The sequence below is a fragment of the Triticum dicoccoides genome, chromosome 3B (genome assembly GCF_002162155.2).
Source record: "Triticum dicoccoides isolate Atlit2015 ecotype Zavitan chromosome 3B, WEW_v2.0, whole genome shotgun sequence".
Lineage (NCBI taxonomy): Eukaryota > Viridiplantae > Streptophyta > Magnoliopsida > Poales > Poaceae > Triticum > Triticum dicoccoides.
This window is the reverse complement of record NC_041385.1, coordinates 308,710,263-308,731,060: the sequence shown is the minus strand read 5'-3', so window position 1 is coordinate 308,731,060 and position 20,798 is coordinate 308,710,263.

Genomic DNA, 20,798 nt, shown 5'->3' with positions numbered 1-20,798 from the left:
GAAGAATCCGAATCTGGTGTGGCGAGTCTGGCCTTCGCTACTGCTTTCGTTAGCAAGTCCATCTTCAACACTGAAGAAACTGACCCCACCGACAAGCCTGATGAAGATAATGATAACTACGCTCCCACCTATTGCTTCATGGCAAAAGGTGCAAAGGTACTCAAATACACCTCCTCTGAATCTAGTGAAAATGAATCTGATGAGAATCTCAAGCCCAGCTACTCTAAACTAGCAAAGATTGCTGTAAAACAACAAAGGGCGTTTGAAAAGGTTCAAAACATGCTAGACAAAAGTGATGATGTGTTGGGTGAAGAAATGGATCGCACTAAAGCCCTGACTGAAAATCTTCAGAGATTTCAGTCTAGGTTTGATAACCTTCAAAGTCATCATAACACTCTCTTATCTGATCATGAGAAACTTTCTTATGAAATTCTTCAAAGAAAGCAAGATCTTGAGAAGCTAAGAGTGAGTTATGAAGATCTTCAGAAGGAGCGTGATTCATTACTTGCTCAACAAATCAGCACTTCTCAGGAAGAATTTATTCCTCCATGCTTAAAGTGCATTGAACGTGAATCTGCTAATTCTTCACCTGAATGTTCAAATGCTTCAACTGTTACAAATTCTTCACCTGCCTCTGCTATCACTAATTCCTCATCTGAGGACATTGCTAGTATCACTGACGATGCAGGGCTGGAGGAACTGTACACGACAGGCATGTACAAAAGCCTCAAAGGGCATCAGATTCTCTGTGATGTGCTCAAAAAGCAGATCCTCAACAGAAACCCTAGGAAAGAGGGTATTGCCTTTGAGAGGAAACTTAATGCTGATGGAACATATTGGAAGCCTGAGCAGTACCCCAAAACCTCATGGGTTGCTGCAAAGGGACCTCCAGTTGATCCATCCAATTTATCTGGCTTTACATGTGAATCTCCTCATTCTTCTGATGAGTCATTTGACTCCAACTATAAACTGTTCAAAAATCAGAATGGTGAAGTATTTGCTAGATATGTTGGGACTAACTGCAGGAACGGTTCCCCTATGAAGAAAATCTGGGTTCCCAAAAGTTATGTTGAAAGTCTTCAGGTGAATGTCCTCATGACACCACCTGTGAAGAATAGGAACCCCAGAACAAACTCTTCATATGGACCTAATTCTTCATATGGACCTAATTCTTCATATGGATCAAATTCCTCAAATGGATCAAAGTCCTCACATGATTATCATCGTGCTAACAACTCTGTTTCGCAGGGTAGAGCTAAGGACTATGAATATGCACATTATTCTTCAAATCATTATGTTCATAAGTCCTCGAAGAATTTCTCTACTTATTCATATGCTTACCCTAACCCCTCTTATGTGAAACGAAATGGATTGGCCTCTATGCCACCTTTCTCATATGGTGCTCGCAGAGTGATGAACTCTTTGCCACCCCTTCAGATGTGGGTGGTGAAGAAAAAGAACTAATCTCTTCTGCAGGGTCAGGTCTCGAGACGTGCCTTAACATCTGAAGAATTTGCTGGGGACCTGACAAAATTGCGTGAAAGGACGCAGGCTAACCATGATGGAATGAACTTTCATTTCACACGTCCTCATACTGCTATATCTGTTTACCGCTTGATGAAATTCATCTGATGAACTTGATATCATATTCTTCACTAATGAAGCATATGAGATTGTAAGTTACACTAATTCATCTGCAGGATGATCAACCCAAAACCACTGAATGGGTCCTCGATAGTGGATGTACAAATCACATGACTGGTGACAAGAATCTTTTGATGGATGCTCCCTTATCACCGTCACATCTGAAGCATATCATCTTTGCTGACAAAGGAAAAAGTCAGGTATTGGGTCTTGGTAAGGTTGCAATCTCTAAGGATAAACACATGGACAAAGTCATGCTTGTTGAGTCCTTAGGATACAACCTCATGTCAGTCTCAATGCTTTGTGATCTTGATATGGTTGTTGTCTTTGGCAAGTATCGCTGTGTTGTGATTATGGAAGCTGACAATTCCAAAGTCTTCGAAGGCTTTAGGAGAGGAGATTTGTATATTGTTGATTTCTCTATAGGACCACAACCAGCCGTGTGTCTACTCGCGAAAGCTTCAGAAGGCTGGCTATGGCATCGACGACTTGGTCACGCAGGCATGAGGAATTTGCACACGCTTGCGAAGAAGAAGCATGTCATTGGCATTGAAAATGTCAAATTCCTCAAGGATCACTTATGCGGAGCCTGTGAAGCTGGAAAAATGACCAAGGCCAAGCATCCAGCGAAGACTATCATGACCACTACTCGTCCATTCGAATTGCTTCACATGGACCTCTTCGGACCTAATCATTACTCAGCAGTCTCTAATGCTGCATCTCTATATGGTTTTGTCATTGTTGACGATTACTCTTGATATACATGGGTACACATTGTTACTTACAAACAAGAAGTGCAGGAAGTCTTCAAACGATTTTCCTCGAGGGCTTCAACCAACTTTGGTGTGAAGATCAAGCACATCAGAAGTGACAATGGAACTGAGTTCAAGAATTCCGGTCTTGATGACTATCTTGATGAACTTGGTATTACTCATGAGTTATCTGCTCCTTATACTCCTCAGCAAAATGGCGTCGTGGAGCGCAAGAACAGAACTCTTGTTGAGATGGCTCGCACTATGCTTAATGAATACAAAACGCCTCATCGTTTTTGGATTGATGCAATTGATACTGCGTGCCACATCATCAACAGAGTATATCTTCAGAAATTCTTCAAGAAGACTGCCTATGAACTCCTCACTGACAAGAAACCCAATGTGAGTTATTTCAAAGTCTTCGGTGCTAAATGTTGGATTAGAGATCCTCACCACAATTCTAAATTTGCACCGAAAGCACATGAAGGTTTTATGCTTGGTTACGGAAAGGACTCGCACACCTACAGAGTCTTCAACATCGCTCTTCACAAGATTGTTGAAACTGTAGATGTGCGGTTCGATGAAACTAATGGCTCGCAAAGAGAGCACCTACCTTCTGTGTTAGATGAACTAGCACCTGAGGATTCTATCAAGCTCAAGGCAACTGAGGATGTCATTCCTACTAAAGAATTTGCTGAAGAATTCATTCCAGTACGCGAAGAACGTTGAGCTGACGCACCTGAAGATAATGCTGCAGACAATGGTGCTGAGGAAAATGATCAAATACCTCGACGACAACCAGCTCATCCTCGCGTTGCAAAAGAAGTGCAAGTGGAAAAGATCATCGACGACATTCGAGCGCCAGGTCCTCTCACACGCTCAAAAGCTTCACATTTATCTAACTTTTGTGGGCACTATGCTTTTGTCTCTATCACAGAGCCCACTAAGGTAGATGAAGCATTTTTGGAGCCGGAGTGGATTCAGGCTATGCAAGAAGAATTACATCAGTTCGAGCTCAACAATGTCTGGGAACTGGTCAAACGTCCAGATCATCGCAAGCATAATATCATTGGCACAAAGTGGATCTACCGCAACAAGCAAGATGAAAATGGCCTTGTGGTAAGGAATAAGGCACGACTTGTAGCTCAAGGCTACACACAGGTTGAAGGAATTGATTTCGATGAAACTTTTGCACCTGTTGCTAGACTTGAGGCTATTCGCATATTACTTGCTTGTGCTAATCATCATGATATCATCTTATATCAAATGGATGTGAAAAGTGCATTCCTCAATGGTAAGCTTGAGGAAGAAGTATATGTTGCTCAACCCCCAGGTTTTGAAGATCCAAAGAATCCTGACAAAGTCTTCAGACTTAATAAGGCCCTCTATGGCCTCAAGCAAGCCCCTTGGGCGTGGTATGATACATTGAAGGAATTCTTCGTGAAGAATGGCTTCACACCCGGTTCACTCGACCCTACTCTCTTTACTAAATCTTATGATGGTGAACTGTTTGTGTGCCAAATATATGTTGATGATATTATCTTTGGCTGTACTGACCAACGTTATAGTGATGAATTTGCCTATATGATGAGTGAAGAATATCAAATGTCTATGATGGGAGAGTTGAAATTCTTCTTAGGTCTTCAAATTCGTCAACAGCGCAATGGCATATTCATATCTTAGGAGAAATACCTCAAAGATGTACTGAGGAAATTCGGCATGCAAGATTGCAAAGGCGTCAAAATTCCTATGCCCACAGAAGGCCATCTATGCACCGATGAAAATGGTATTGACTTCGATCACAAGGTATACCGCTCCATGATTGGTTCTTTATTGTACTTATGTGAATCTAGGCCAGATATAATGCTTAGTGTTTGCATGTGTGCCCGATTTCAAGCTGCACCGAAGGAATCACACCATAAGGCTGTGAAGCATATTCTTCGATATCTAGCTCACACACCAACACTAGGATTATGGTACCCCAAGGGCTCTGCTTTTGATCTCATTGGATATTCTGACTCTGACTATGCTGGTGATCGTGTGGACCACAAGTCAACTTCTGGCACTTGTCATTTCCTTGGACGATCTTTGGTCTGTTGGTCCTCGAAGAAACAGAACTGCGTAACACTGTCTACTACGGAAGTTGAATACATTGCTGCTGGTTCTTGCTGTGCTCAACTGCTTTGGATGAAGCAAACACTCAAGGACTATGGCGTCAACGTGAAGAATGTGCCTCTCCTTTGCGACAATGAGAGTGCCATCAAGATTGCTCACAACCCAGTTCAGCACTCGAAGGCAAAGCACATTCAGATTCGTCATCATTTTCTTCGTGATCATGTGTTGAAGGGCGACATCTCCATCGAGCACGTGAAGACTGAAGAACAGCTAGCTGATATCTTCACTAAGCCCTTGGATGAGAAGAGATTTAGCAAGTTGCGGTGTGAGCTAAATATCTTAGAATCTTCGAATGTTCTTTGAAAAGGACACACATCCTAACACTTATGCAAAATTTATGACTTAGATGTGCAACACATGAAGAAACGTTTTTCTTCAATCAATGAAGAATAACACTCTAAGTGTGAAGAAATTAATGAAGAATTTGATTCTCATAACCCTACGACAATTGTACGCGGTGTCTGAAATCATCATTCTTATACGGTGGGTCACGCCGCCACAAAAAAGTTGAAAATCTTCAATTTGAGTTTTTCTTCAGTTTTGAAATTCTTCAGTTTTTCAAATTCTTCAACTTTTCAAAATCTTCACTGGTTCCTTCGTTTTTCTTCATTGGCTATATATATATGTGAGTTTATGTCCTCTACAGCATTCACTTATAGCTATTTCTTCAAGCTGCTTTTTCTGCTAAGTGAATGTGATCGGACCCTTCCCCCTCTATGCTATACTCAACCCAATCCATTCACAAATTCTTCATGTGTGTTCTATTTGAAACTCGTTCCAAATCTTCACTGTGTCCTCGTCAGCTGAAGAAATTGTGAACGAAACTTTAAAACAAATTTTATCCAAATTTTCGGTTTTGCCGCTCAAATTGTTCCGCATCCCACGATGCATTATTCTATTCACCCACGATCGTACACGATCTCCACTACACAGTACGTGGGTGACACATGTCGCGTGAAGGAGAAAGGGCAGGGGCACGTTCGTCCCAAATCTTCGGGCGAACAGTTTTTCACCGTGTCTATAAATACCCCTCTCCCCTTCCTCACTTCATTTACTCCGATCGATCGCTTCTCTCCCGCTCGAGCTCCTCAAACCCTAGCGCCGCCGCTACTCCATCGTCGCCGGTGAGGAAGAGCTTCGCTGCCTCGACCTCGTCGCCGTCGTACTCACGCCGACCGCGGAAATCTTCACTCCGCCGCCGCCGTAGCTGTCTTCCTCCGCTGAGTTAGGGCAAGGAAGATCTAACCTGACGAACTTCTCATCCGTTCTTCTCAGTTCTTCGTGTTCTTCACTTCGGGTAATTAAAAGTTACTTTGATTACTCGCTTTGATTCTCAAGCTTTCCTCAAAATCTTCAAAGGTGTTTATTCTTCAAATCTTCACACATATGAACACCACACACATCATATGATCTTGAACTGTTTTTCTAAGCAATCATTTTCTTCAAGATTCCCTAATTGTGTGGATCTTCGATCTATACAACTCTGGAACCTAAGACAAGAACGCTTAGTGAAATTCCTCAAGGTTCATCTGGTCAAATTCCTCAAAACTTGTTCTGTTCGAAAAACCTTCTCAGAACGCATATGACCTCTCCAAATTCCTCGCACCTGTACTCTGTTCACAGGTACTCATGTCTGCTGCTGAATCACTAGGTTCTCATCAACTTAACTCATTTGCAGCGTTTCTTGAAGAAAAACTGCATACTTCTTCAGAGAACTCAATTGTTCAAATTCCTCAACTGAAGAATATGGCAGACGGTAAGAAGCCACAGAAAGGATGAAAGAAACCTGAGGTTATGACTGCGTTTGAAATCCCTGAGGAAATTTATGCTGACTATTGCACACCTGATGAAGCAAAATTTGGCAAAGAAAACAAAAATCAGCGCAAGGTGCGCATTCAGAAGATTGAACGAAGATGGGCAAGGGAATGGAGGGAATACAGATATGTGACTCCAAAGTACATGAAGAAATTCGCCCTCAATCCTCCATGCCAAGAGCTCCATTGGCACCTGGCCAAGTAGCTGATCCCACAAGCATCAAACGTGGTGAGGACTTTCCTGAAGAATGGGCTAAGCGCCAAGCTAAATTGGCAAGACAAGCCAAGGAGGCAGTGAAGAAATTCAATGAGGATTCTGCCACTGCTATTGCTACTGAGGCCTCGGTCAAACCGAGGAAATCCATGCCAAAGAAGCCTGCTCGTAAGCCAAATGCTTCACCAACAGCATTCACCAAAGTCCTCAACAGCTCCTTCAAAGTCCTCAGCTCCTATGCATCTGGCTACATGTCAAAGGACTGCTAGTTTCTCGATTGCCTCTAGTGTTTCAGCAAGTTCCTCAGCTGCACCAAAGTCATCGTCTGGCCCGACTCTGCTGAAGACCAAAGCAACAGCTGGACGAGGTCCTCGACCAAGTCCAAAGAAGAAACAGGTCGCATTCCATGTGCCTTCTGATGATGAAGCTGATGATGATGAACTTGCGGAAATCATCAGAGATCGCCAAGAAAGGGCCGCTAGAGCCAAAGGCACATCTGTGCCACTGCTGTTGGATCCGAGGAAAATCCTCGATTATATTGATCTCTGGCACAAGGATCCAAACACCCCTATGCCTGATTTTCATCTGACCCCTGGACAAAGTCATATGTTGACCCATTTCATCACTGAAGAGAAATGGAAGTTTGAAAAGGCAAGAGAGATTAAGAAAGCTCAATACAGAAAGGAGAAGCTCCTGAAGAAAAACGTTGTCAGAATGACACCTGAGGAACTTCTCCAGGCTCAGTCTGAAATTCAAGCCCTCAGCAAGGATTTTGATGCCTACTATGCTGATTGGCAAGGAGCCAAAGTCAGATTCGTCAACCTAACGAAGAAATTCACCAATGTTGCTGCCCCAACGCAACATGAAATTCCTCAGGCTGGATTCTCAGCTCAGCCGACTGAAGAACATGCCAGCACCGTTGATGAAGTTCAGGCTGCTGATGAAAATTTTAGTTCCAGGGCTGATGATCCCATTCTAGCCGCTGAAGAAATTGCCAGGGCATCCACTAGTGGTGCGCCTGAAGAAACTGAAGAAGTCAGGGCAACTGCATCAGTTGCGCCTGAAGAAAATCAACCAGATTCCTCAGCTCCATCTGCACCTACCCCAACTCCAATTCTTCCGTGTGCATTTGATGTGAAGAAGACCAAGGCTGCAGAGCGAGCTGCAGTGAAGAAAAGGAAGGCATCAGCTGTGTCAAATGCACACTAAAACCTTGACTGAAAATCTTCAGAGACTTCAGTCCAGGTTTGACAATCTTCAAGGTCATCATAACACTCTCTTATCTGATCACGAAAAGCTCTCTTATGAATTTCTTCAAAGAAAGCAAGATCTTGAAAAGCTAAGAGTGGATTATGAAGATCTTCAGAAGGAGCGTGATTCATTACTTGCTCAACAAATCAGCGCTACCCAGGAAGAATTTGTTCCTCCATGTCTGAAGTGCATTGAACGTGAAACTGCTAATTCTTCACCTGAATGTTCAAATGCTTCTAATGCTACAAATTCTTCATATGTCTCTGCTGTCACTAATTCCTCATCTGAGGATAATGCAAGTATCACTGATGATGCAGGGGTGAAGGAATTGTACATGACAAGCATGTACAAAAGCCTCAAAGAGCATCAGACTCTTTGTGATGTGCTCAGACAGCAGATCTTCAACAGAAACCCTAGGAAAGAGGGTATTGCCTTTGAGAGGAAACTTAATGCTGATGGAACATATTGGAAGCCTGAGCAGTACCCCAAAACCTCATGGGTTGCTGCAAAGGGACCTCCAGTTGATCCATCCAACTTATCTGGCTTTACATGTGAATCTCCTCATTCTTCTGATGAGTCATTTGACTCTAACTATAAACTATTCAAAAATCAGAATGGTGAAGTATTTGCTAGATATGTTGGGACTAACTGCAGGAATGGTTCCCCTATGAAGAAAAGCTGGGTTCCCAAAAGTTGCCTTGAAAGTCTTCAGGTGAATGTCCTCATGACACCACCTGTGAAGAAAAGGAACTCCAGATCAAATTCTTCATATGAACAAAATTCTTCATATGGATCCAAGTCCTCAGGTGGACCAAATTCCTTCGGTTGATCAAATTCCTCATAAGGATCAAAGTCCTCACATGATCATCATCGTGCTAACCCTTCTGTTTCGCAGGGTAGAGCTAAGGGCTATGAATATGTGCATTATTCTTCAAATCATTATGTTCATAAGTCCTCGAAGAATTTCTCTGCTTATTCATATGCTTACCCTAACCCCTCTTATGTGAAACGAAGTGGACTGGCGTCCATGCCACCTTTCTCATATGGTGCTCGCAGAGTGATGAATTCTTTGCCACCCCTCCATATGTGGGTGGTGAAGAAAAAGAACTAATCTCTTATGCAGGGTCAGGTCTCCAGTCGTGCTCAAAACGACTGAAGAATTTGCTGGAGACCTGAACAGTGCCTGATAGGACGCAGGCTAATCATGATGAAATGAACCTTCATTTCTCACGTCCTCATACTGATTATCTGTTCTAATTGCTTGATGAAATTGACCTAATGATACTGATGTCATATTCTTCACTCATAAAGTATATGAGTTTGTAAGCTGCACTAATTCATCTGCAGGATGATCAACCCAAAGCCAATGAGTGGGTCCTCGATACTGGATGTACAAATCACATGACTGGTGACAAGAATCTCTTGATGGATGCTCCCTTATCACTGTCACATCTGAAGCATATCATCTTTGCTGACAAAGGAAAAAGTCAGGTATTGGGTCTAGGTAAGGTTGCGATCTCTAAGGACATACACATGGACAAAGTCATGCTTGTCGAGTCCTTAGGATACAACCTCATGTCTGTCTCAATGCTTTGTGATCTTGATATGGTTGTTGTCTTTGGCAAGTATCATTGTGTTGTGATCTTGGAAGCTGACAATTCCAAAGTCTTTGAAGGCTTTAGGAGAGGAGACTTGTACATTGTTGATTTCTCTACAGGACCACAGCCTGCCGTGTGCTTACTTGCAAAAGCTTCAGAAGGCTGGCTATGGCATCGACGACTTGGTCATGCTGGCATGAGGAATTTGCACACGCTCGCGAAGAAGAAGCATGTCATTGGCATTGAGAATGTCAAATTCCTCAAGGATCACTTATGCGGAGCCTGTGAAGCTGGGAAGATGACAAAGGCCAAGCATCTAGCAAAGACTATCATGACTACCACTCGACCATTTGAATTGCTTCACATGGATCTCTTCGGTCCTAATCATTATTCTGCTGTGACAAATGATGCATCTCTATATGGCTTTGTTATTGTTGATGATTATTCTCGTTACACATGGGTACACATTATCACTTACAAACATGAAGTGCATGAAGTCTTCAAACGATTTTCCTCGAGGGCTTCAACCAACTTTGGTGTGAAGATCAAGCACATCAGGAGTGACAATGGAACTGAGTTCAAGAATTCTGGTCTTAATGACTATCTTGATGAACTTGGTATTACTCATGAGTTATCTGCTCCTTATACTCCTCAACAGAATGGCGTCGTGGAGCGCAAGAACAGAACTCTTATGAGATGGCTCGCACTAAGCTTGATGAATACAAGACGCCTCGTCGTTTCTGGAGTGAGGCAATTGATACTGCTTGCCACATCATCAACCGAGTATATCTTCACAAATTCTTCAAGAAGACTGCTTATGAACTCCTCACTGACAAGAAACCCAATGTAAGTTACTTCAAAGTCTTCGGTGCTAAATGTTGGATTAGAGATCCTCATCACAATTCTAAGTTTGCACCGAAAGCACATGAGGGTTTCATGCTTGGTTACGGAAAGGACTCGCACACCTACAAAGTCTTCAACAACGTTCTTCACAAGGTTGTTGAAACTGTGGATGTGCGGTTCGATGAAACTAATGGCTCGCAAAGAGAGCACCTACCTTCTGTGATAGATGAACCAGCACCTGAGGATTCTATCAAGTTCAAAGCCACTGAGGATGTCATTCCTACTGAAGAATCTGCTGAAGAATTCATTCCAGAACATGATGAACGTCGAGCTGGCGCACCTGAAGAAAATGGTGCTGAGGAAAATGCTCCTGAAGAAAATGCGGATCAAATTCCTCGAAGGAAACCCGCTCATCCTCGTATTGCAAATGAAGTGCAAATCGAGAAGATCATCGATGACATTGAAGCACCAGGTCCTCTCACACGCTCAAAAGCTTCACATTTATCTAACTTTTGTGGGCACTTTGTGTTTGTCTCTATCACAGAGCCCACTAAGGTAGATGAAGCATTTCTGGAGCCTGAGTGGATTCAAGCTATGCAAGAAGAATTACATCAGTTTGAGCTCAACAACGTCTGGGAACTGGTCAAACGTCCAGATCCTCGCAAGCACAACATTATTGGCACAAAGTGGATCTACCGGAACAAGCAAGATGAAAATGGCCTTGTGGTGAGGAATAAGGCACGGCTTGTAGCTCAAGGCTACACACAGGTTGAAGGAATTGACTTCGATGAAACTTTTGCACCTGTTGCTAGACTTAAGGCTATTCGCATATTACTTGCCTATGCTAACCATCATGATATTATCTTACAACAAATGAATGTGAAAAGTGCATTCCTCAATGGTAAGCTTGAGGAAGAAGTATATGTTGCTCAACCCCCAGGTTTTGAAGATCCAAAGAATCCTGACAAAGTCTTCAAGCTCAACAAGGCCCTGTATGGCCTCAAGCAAGCCCCTCGGGCGTGGTATGATACCTTGAAGGAATTCTTCATGAAGAAAGGCTTCAAACCCGGTTCACTCGACCCAACTCTTTTCACTAAGTCTTATGATGGTGAATTGTTTGTGTGCCAAATATATGTTGATGATATCATTTTTTGGCTGTACTGACCAACGATATAGTGATGAATATGCCTATATGATGAGTGAAGAATATCAAATGTCTATGATGGGAGAGTTGAAATTCTTTTTAGGTCTTCAAATTCGTCAATAGCACAATGGAATATTCATATCTCGGGAGAAATACCTCAAGGACGTATTGAGGAAATTCGGCATGCAAGATTGCAAAGGGGTCAAAATTCCAATGCCCACGAATGGCCATCTATGTACTGATGAAAATGATAAAGACTTTGATCAAAAGGTATACCGCTTCATGATTGGCTCTTCTCTTTATTGTACTTATGTGCATCTAGGCCGGATATTATGCTTAGTGTTTACATGTGTGCCCGATTTCAAGCTACACCGAAGGAATCACACCATAAGGCTGTGAAACATATTCTTCCATACTTAGCTCACACACCAACACTTGGATTATGGTATCCCAAGGGCTCCACTTTTGATCTCATTGGATATTCAGACTCTGACTATGCTGGCGATCGCGTGGACCGCAAGTCAACCTCTGGTACATGTCATTTCCTCGGACGATCTTTGGTCTGTTGGTCCTCGAAAATAGAACTGCGTATCTCTCTCCACTGTAGAAGCTGAGTACATTGCTGCTGGATCGTGTTGTGCTCAACTACTATGGATGAAGCAAACACTCAAGGACTATGGCTTCAACGTGAAGAATGTGCCTCTCTATTGTGACAATGAGAGTGCCATCAAGATTGCTCACAACCCAGTTCAGCACTCAAAGACCAAGCACATTCAGTTTTGTCATCATTTTCTTCGTGATCATGTGTTGAAGGGCGACATCTCCATCGACCACGTCAGCACTGAAGATCAATTGGCCGATATCTTCACAAAGCCCTTGGATGAGAAGAGATTTAGCAAGTTGTGGTGTGAGCTAAATATCCTAGAATCTTCGAATGTTCTTTGAAATGGACACACATCCTAACACTAATGCTGACTTGATGACTTAGATGCGCAACACACGAAGTAACCTTTTTCTTCAATCAATAAAGACTAACCCTCTAAGTGTGAAGAAATTAATGAAGAAATTGATTCTCAGAGCCCTACGACAATTGTACACGGTGTCTGAAATCAGCTTTCTTACACGGTGGGTTACGCCACCAACCAAAGTTGAAAATCTTCAATTTGAGTTTTTCTTCATTTTTGAAATTCCTCAGTTTTTCAAATTCTTCAACTTTGCATTGTCTTCACTCTTTCCGGTGTTGTTCTTCATTCGAATATATATATATGAGTTTTATGTCCTCTACAGCATTCACTTATTGTTATTTCTTCAAGCTGATTTCTTCTGCTAAGTGAATGTGATCGGACCCTTCCCCCTCTATGCTATACTCAACCCACTCTATTCACAAATTCCTCATATGTGTTCTATTTGAAACTCGTTCAAATTCTTCACTGTGTCCTTGGCAGCTGAAGAAATTGCGAACGGAACTTTTAACTTATCTTATCTGAATTTTCGGCTTTGCCGCTCAAACCGTTCCGCATCCCACAATAGACTTATCTATTCACCCATGATCTAACACGATCTCCACTTTTCAGTACGTGGGTGACACATGTCATGCGAATGAGAAGGGTTAGGGGCACGTTCGTCCTAAATCTTCAGGCGAACAGTTTTTCACTATGACTATATATACCCCCCCACCCCTTCATCACTTCCTTTACTCCGCTCGACCTCTCTCTCCCGCTCGAGCTTCTCAAACCCTAGCGCCGCCGCTACTTCATCGTCGCCGGTGAGGAAGAGCTTCACTGCCTCGACCTCGTCGCCGTCGTACTCGCGCCGGTCGCGGATTTCTTCACTCCCCGCCGTCGTAGTTGTCTTCCTTCGCCGAGTTAGGGCGTGGAAGATCTGACCTGACGAACTTCACTTCTGTTCTTCCCAGTTCGTCGTGTTCTTCACTTCGGGTAATTAAAAGTTACTTTTAACTACTCACTTTGATTCTCAAGTTTTCCTGAAAATCTTCAGAAGTGTTTATTCTTCAATTCTTCACACACATAAACACCTCACATGTCATCTGCTCTTGATTCGTTTCTCTAAGCAATGATTTTCTTCAAGATTCCTCAATTGTGTGGATTTTCAATCTACACAACTCTGGAACCTAAGACAAAGAACGCTTAGTGAAATTCCTCAAGACACATCTGGTCAAATTCCTCAAACTTGTTCTTATTGAAAAATCTTCTGAGAACGCATATGACCTCTCCAAATTCCTCGCAACTATACTCTGTTCACACGTACTCATGTCCGCTGCTGAGTCACTAGGTTCTCATCAACTTAACTCATTTGCAGCGTTCCTCGAAGAAAAGTTGCATACCTCTTCAGAAACTTCAGTTGTTCATATTCCTCAGCTGAAGAAAATGGGTGACAAAAGGCCACAGAAGGGGGGAAAGAAGCCTGAGGTCATGACTGCTTTTGAGATCCCTGAGGACATTTACAAAGACTATTGCACACCTGATGAGGCCAAGTTCGGAAAGGAGAACAAAAATCAGCGCAAGGTGCGCATACAAAGGATAGAGAGGAGATGGGCACGGGAATGGAGGGAGTACAGATATGTCACTCCCAAGTACATGAAGAAATTCGTACTCAACCCTCCATGCCCAAGACCTCCATTGGCACCAGGCCAGTTGGCAGATCCCACCAGCCTCAAGCACGGTGAGGATTATCCTGATGAATGGGCAAAACGCCAAGCCAAACTGGCTAAGCAAGCAAAGGAAGCAGTGAAGAAATTCAATGCAGACTCTGCTGCTGCTGCTGCCTCTGTTGAAGCCTCTGCTAGTCAGCCAAAGAAGGATGTGCACAAGAAGCCTGCACACAAGTCTAGTGATTCACCTTCAATGCCCTCACGGCCAAGCTCCTCCGTTATGCCATCAAGGCCAGATTCCTCAAGGCCCTCACGGCAAATTTCTCAGACTGCTCCTTCAAAGTCCTCTGCTCCTCCGTCAAAGTCTTCAGCTGCTCCGACAAAATCCTCGGCACTTGCGCATCTCTCCACGTGCCAAAGGACTCAAGGCTTCTCTATTGCCTCAGGAGCATCTATAAGCTCCTCAGCTGCTCAAAATTCCTCATTTGGCCCCTCTCTGCTGAAGAAAAAGGCCACTGCTGGATGAGGCACTCGCCCAAGTCCTCACAAGAAGTAGGTCGCCTTCCATGTACCTTATGATGATGATGAGGCTGATGATGAAGAACTTGCCGAAATCATCAGAAACAGGCAAGCCAGGGCCGCTAGAGCCAAAGGCAGCAATGTGCCATTGATGCTGGATCCAAAGTTGATCCTCGATTACATTGACCTGTGGCACAAGGATCCTAACACGCCTTTGCCGGAGATGAACCTCACTCCTGGTCAAAGTCATGTTCTCACTGCCTTCATTGAAGAAGAGAAATGGAAATTTGAACAAGGCAGAAGTTTGAAGAAAACGTAGTACAAGAAACAGCGCTACCTCAAGGACAATGTCCTCACTCTCACTCCTGATCAGCTCCTTGCCTTGCAAGTTGAAATCAAACAGCTGGGTGATGAATTTGATTGCTACCATGCTGATTGGAAAGGCGCCAAGGTGCGTTTCATCAATCTGACGAAGAAATTCACTTCAAGTGCTGCTCCACCTGTGCACGTTGAAGTTACTCCGGCTAAGGCTTCTGCTCAGCCTACTGAAGAAAATGCCAGCACCGCTGATGACAATCAGGCTACTGAAGAAAATGAGAGTGCCAGGGCTGATGATTTCATTCCAGCCACTGAAGATATTGCCAGGGCATCCACTAGTGGTGCGCCTGAAGAAAGTGAACAAGTCAGGGCAACTGCATCAGTTGCGCCTGAGGAAAATGAACCAAAGTCCTCTGCACCTCCTGCGCCTACACCAACTCCAATCCTTCCATCTGCATTAGATGCGAAGAAGACCAAGGTTGCAGAACGTGCAGCTGTGAAGAAAAGGAAGGCATCAACTTCTTCAAATTCTTCAGCTCCGAAGAAGATGAAGACTCTGATCAGTTCCATTGACAATCCAATTGATGTCATTCCAGTTTCATCAATGCCATCAAAGGACCTTGTTCCATTTGGTGAAGATTATGTGATTCCTGATTAATCTGATGAAGAAACTCCTTCTGCTGCTTCGTCAGAGCAGTTGGACGAAGAAATTGAAGTGGATAAGATCCCTTTAACCCCAGTCATTTCCTCACCTTTGCCTCAGTTTACTGCTGAAGAGGCAGGTGTTGAAGAAATTGAAGAGGAGGATGTGGACATTGGTTGTACCACTCCTGTGCTCAATGATGAATTTTGGGACAGACAACATCAGAACTCCTCAATGTTCACTCCCCTTCAAGCTATTCCTCAGTCCCCTGCTACCACTGAAGTGCAAATGGGATCTGAAGAACCTCATGCAACCCCAAGTGTTCATGAAGAAATTCCAGCCACTAGTGTTGAAGAAATTGTAAATGAAGAATTGACGACCCAAGCTGAAGTTGAAGAAGAGCCTGAAATACCTCAGCCTGAGGAACCTGAGATTGCGATTCCTGAAGTAGTGATGCAATTGACTGACACTCCTCAGCCCAAGCCAAAGGATCCTTTCTCTAAGAAGCAAAAATTCAAGGCTGATGATTTCTTTGGCGAGCATGTGTTCTTCACTGACTTCAACCCCTATGACAATGCTCGTCTTAGAAGGAAGTGTTTCTGGACTGCCAGCCAGGCCAACTTCTACTCCTTGGTGCTTTTCAACAAGGACAAAGTCTTCGATCATGAGCATATTCCTCATGTGGATATGGAATCCATGCCTTGCTTCTCTCAAGTCCTCAGCATGATTCATGACGTTGGCTTGCTCAATTTCTGCTCCGACATCGTTGATTGGAATGAAGAACTTATTCTTCAGTTCTACGCAACTTTGCATATCACAGGCGATGTTGCTGACGTCAACTCATGGGTGTTGGACTGGATGACTGAAAACACTCATTACAAGGCACCAGCCTCTGAATTGCTTCGTGCCTTACCAATCAGTCCTCCACCTGACAGTGCTCGTTGTCTGTATGATGAGCCTGAACTCACTGATCACTATATGCAAGTGCTCATGAAGCCGCTGAAGCCAGGTCAAGCTCCCAGGACCAAATTCCTCGTGAAGGAATTGCTCTATGTGCCAAGAACAATCTACCGCATTCTGACGAAGACCATGAGTCCCATCAAAGGCCATGACTCATACGATGAAGAAATAATCGGAATGATGAAGAACATGCTTTTCAACATCATGCATGGCATTCCCATAAATTATCATGATTTCTTCATCAGGACTCTGGCGAATGTTGCACTTTCTCCATTTGAGTTAAGCCTTACGCGTCGTGGATCATGAGATTCCTCAGAACAAGGTCTTCACTCAACTACAAGGCTGATTTTCAGAATCACCTCAGCTACTTGCCCCCCATTGAAGTCCTCAAGCGGACAATTTCCTCATCTAATGATAAGGGCAAGTCACCAACCGTTATCGATGAAGGCATTCGTCCATTGGATGGTCAGTTCCGCAAAGCTGCATCTTACTCCACCAATGATGACTCTGCCACTCATGATACTGCTGCCAATGCTACCAAGACAAGTCCTCAAGCTACTGCTCCTCGTGTGCTGACTGGTCGTGAACTGCTGATAAGTCTTCACCAGAAGGTGGATCGCAACCACAAGTGGGTTAAGCGTCAGTTCGGTTCTATTCTTCACAACATGACTTCCACACATAATGCAGTAAAGAAAAACCACTACTACCTCCATGAAGTGTTTGATCGCACCTGGGCTATTCTGTAACATCTATATGGTGAAGAAGATCTGAAGCAAATGGGCTTCAAGGAAGACTTTGACTGGTCTACTCCTCCTCCAAAGAAATTCAAGAGGGTCAAGGTTCCTTCCGTGGTGGCCAGCTCATATTCTTCCTCACGCGCCACGAACGAGCATGAAGACTTGGACGACACTGCAGCAGGCCCTACTTCAACTCAAGACCCTGACAACACTGGCGCTCCTCCATCTTCATGATATTCTTCAGGGGCGTTAGTCCTCAGTTTTGACCCTTTTGGTCATTCGATGACAAAGGGGGGGAAATTTGAGTTAGTCATCAAGCGGGTCTATCTTATATTGGTGTTTTTTTGCTAAGTTACAACTCTCGTTCTTCTGATGACTTTGCTGGATTGAGTTGTAATCTTAAACTCTATGGTGACCTGATACTTTTGTTGTGTTCTTCTGCATGCTTATTCCTCATTAATGTCAATGCACGCATGCTGAATTACATCAGTCACCATATTTCATCATGCATTTCAAATTCTTCATATTATATATCAAATGCGTGTATGAATTACAAGATATAGGGGGAGATCTCCATGATTATACTCTTCAAGTGTGCATTGCTTCAAAAGCAAATTCCTCACTATGCACATCTTCAGGGGGAGTTCTTCTATATCTTGCAATCAAATTCCTCAATATCAGTATTTACACTTCACATGTTTATCCCCGTTGAAAACTTAACCTATATTGTCATCAATCACCAAAAAGGGGGAGATTATAAGTGCATCTAGTGCCCCTTAGTGATTTTGGTGTATTGAAGACTTATAGGTTAAGGGACTGATGTGTTTGTGAGTGTACACAGGTATATAAGTCTATGAGGAGTTTGATATTTACAGAGAAAGTCGACCCCTAAAAATGAAGTTCTTCAACTGAAGACTTTGAATCTCTGAAGACTTTGAAAGTGAAGAAATTGGTGTGACCTTGAAGACTAGGCAATCATTTGAGGAACATGAAGCGTGAAGACTTTTATTTTCGTAGTTTCATTTTCTCTTTCTTGAGTCATAGGAAACACCATACTGTTAAAGGGGGTCGAGGAAATACTAAGGAAAAAGTTTCATGTGATGCTCAACTCAAAATCCTACACCTACCAATCCCTTCGAGTGAAGCCATTGGAAATCTCATACAGTTCAGTCATATTCTTCAGTGACAGAGATGAAGTTCTTCTGGTCTCTGAGGAATTTGTTCTGGCTGAGGAGTTAGGAATTCACCAGTGTGAATTGCCTACACAGTGAGGAACATGATAGCCCTGAGGATTTTGATAGTCAAAATTTCGACCGTTGTTGTGCTATGCGCCAGCGGTTCCAAAATATCTACCCACCTAACGGTCATATTAGACAAGGACATCTATGTCTTATCATGTCGGGCTGCTCCTTAGGCTATAAATAGCCGCCCCCTTCAACCACTAGCTGGTTGGCTGCTCCGAGAGAAACTGACACTAGTCAATTGAGAGCATCCCATCCTCCGAGGACTTTGAGCAAAAATCATCAAGTGAGGAAAACCCAAAACCCAACACCTACAAACCCAAAGTGATTGAGCATCACTGAAGAGATTGATCCTGCATGGATCCGACGCTTGTTTCCTTTGAAGACTGTGCTTCTTCCAGACGGTTAAGCGTCAAGGTCTGGAGCATCCAAGAGGAATTGTGGATCGCCGAGTGACCAAGTTTGTGAAGGTTCGGAAGTCACCTGAAGACTTACCACGAGTGATTGGGCGAGGTCTGTGTGACCTTAGCTCAAGGAGAATACGGTGAGGACTGTGTGTCTGGGACTGGGTGTCCTCGAGTTTAAATACTCAACCGCTCCAACCAGATGTACAACTGAGACAGTAGTTGGAACTGGTCTACCAAATCATTGTCTTCACCAAGCCTACTGGTTCTATTTCCTCAACTCTTTCATTTCCTCATGTCTGTTGTTGTGTGCCTGTTCATATCTGTTTGAAGACTTTGACTGAAGATTTTCTCAATTTCCTTAGATCAATTTCTTCAGTCTGTCCATCTTCTTCCTTGTGTTATCCTGTGTTTACGCTTTCTGTATTCTGTGCTTGTCTTCATTTCATCATGATGACTATGCTTGTGTTCTGATATGTTTACTTCTGAGTACTTATTCCGCTACTAGTAGTTCTTCATTTAGGAATTTCCTCACCAGCAAATTCCTTAGTGAAGAATTCATAAAAATCGCCTATTCACCCCCCCCCCCTCTAATCGATATAACGCACTTTCATGCACATAGGAAACAGATCCAACATAATTTCTATGATCATTCACAGCAGGTCCATAACACAAACCATTACTTTTCTCGATCTTCACAAAACATCAATGTCACATCCTAGTTAGCCATGCATTAGAGTGTTGCATCATGTTTACTCTTTCATCAGAAACCTGAAATGGGGATGACAGAACCCCCAGTCCCCTCTGAAACCAGTTAGGGTTTACTAAAAACTTTTTCAATGAACCTGAAATGCCCTTCTAAAATGCCCATCATTTTTGTCTTGGTTCAGAACCTCTGACAAAAGTGGTGCACATTTTCCTAGGCCATCCTAGGGTTTTTGATTTAAATCATAAGTATTTGAATTTGGGCATTTAAAATTATATAAAATATTTAAATGCTCAAATAACTCCAAACTAAAATGTTTCATGTTGGAAATAATCCAACTATGGACCAGGAGTAGTTTGGTGATTTTTGGAGTTGCCTAAGTATTTTATTTAATTCAACAAAGTTGCAGAAGTATTAAAAAAACAGAACAGAAAACAGAAGAAATGGAAAAGGCTTACCTGTCGCCCAGCACCCGGCCCACCTGCCGGCCCAGCCCAGCACCGCGCCAGCGAGCTGCTTGCCGGCCAGGCAGGCAGGCAGGTGCTCGACGGCGAGCACCGCATGGGTGCCACGCACCTGCTCGCCGCCTCGCCGCCTCCCTCGCCCGGCTAACGCCGTGAATCGGCCTCCCTCTCTCCCCCGAACCCCCCAGACACCCCCTCTCCTCTCCAGCTCCTCTCCCTCGCTCTCCCACGCCATGGCCGACGCCATCGCCGCCACCCCCTCGCCGTAGCCACGCCCTCCGTCAACCCCACGCCGTGCCGCCGTGTCCAGGAGCTTCGCCGCCGTCCACTTCATCGAGCTAGCCGAGCCCCGTGTGCTCGAGCGGCCCGAGACCACCGCACCGACCTCGCCCGAGCTCGCCGTCGCCGGAGATCCCCTTCAACGCCGTCGCCGCCTCAGCTCGTCCCCGACCTCGCCGGTGGCCTCTACGGGAGCGCTGTGAGCCTAGCTACCCCTCCGACCCTCTCTCTTTCATTCCCGAGCCGTGTAGCCACCGCACGAAGATCACACGCACGCACCGCCGCGGATCTCGTCGCCGACGTGCTTCCGGCCATCCTCCGGCCAACCCGCGGTGTCCAACGCACTCACCACGCTGCGTTAGGCCCAACCGTGCACTCCCCGCACCTCACCGATCCCCCTAGCGACAAGTTCGACTTTGGCCGAACTCCGGTGGCCGCCAAAGTCGTCGCCGGCGCCAACTCCGGCCACCCCGACCCCAAC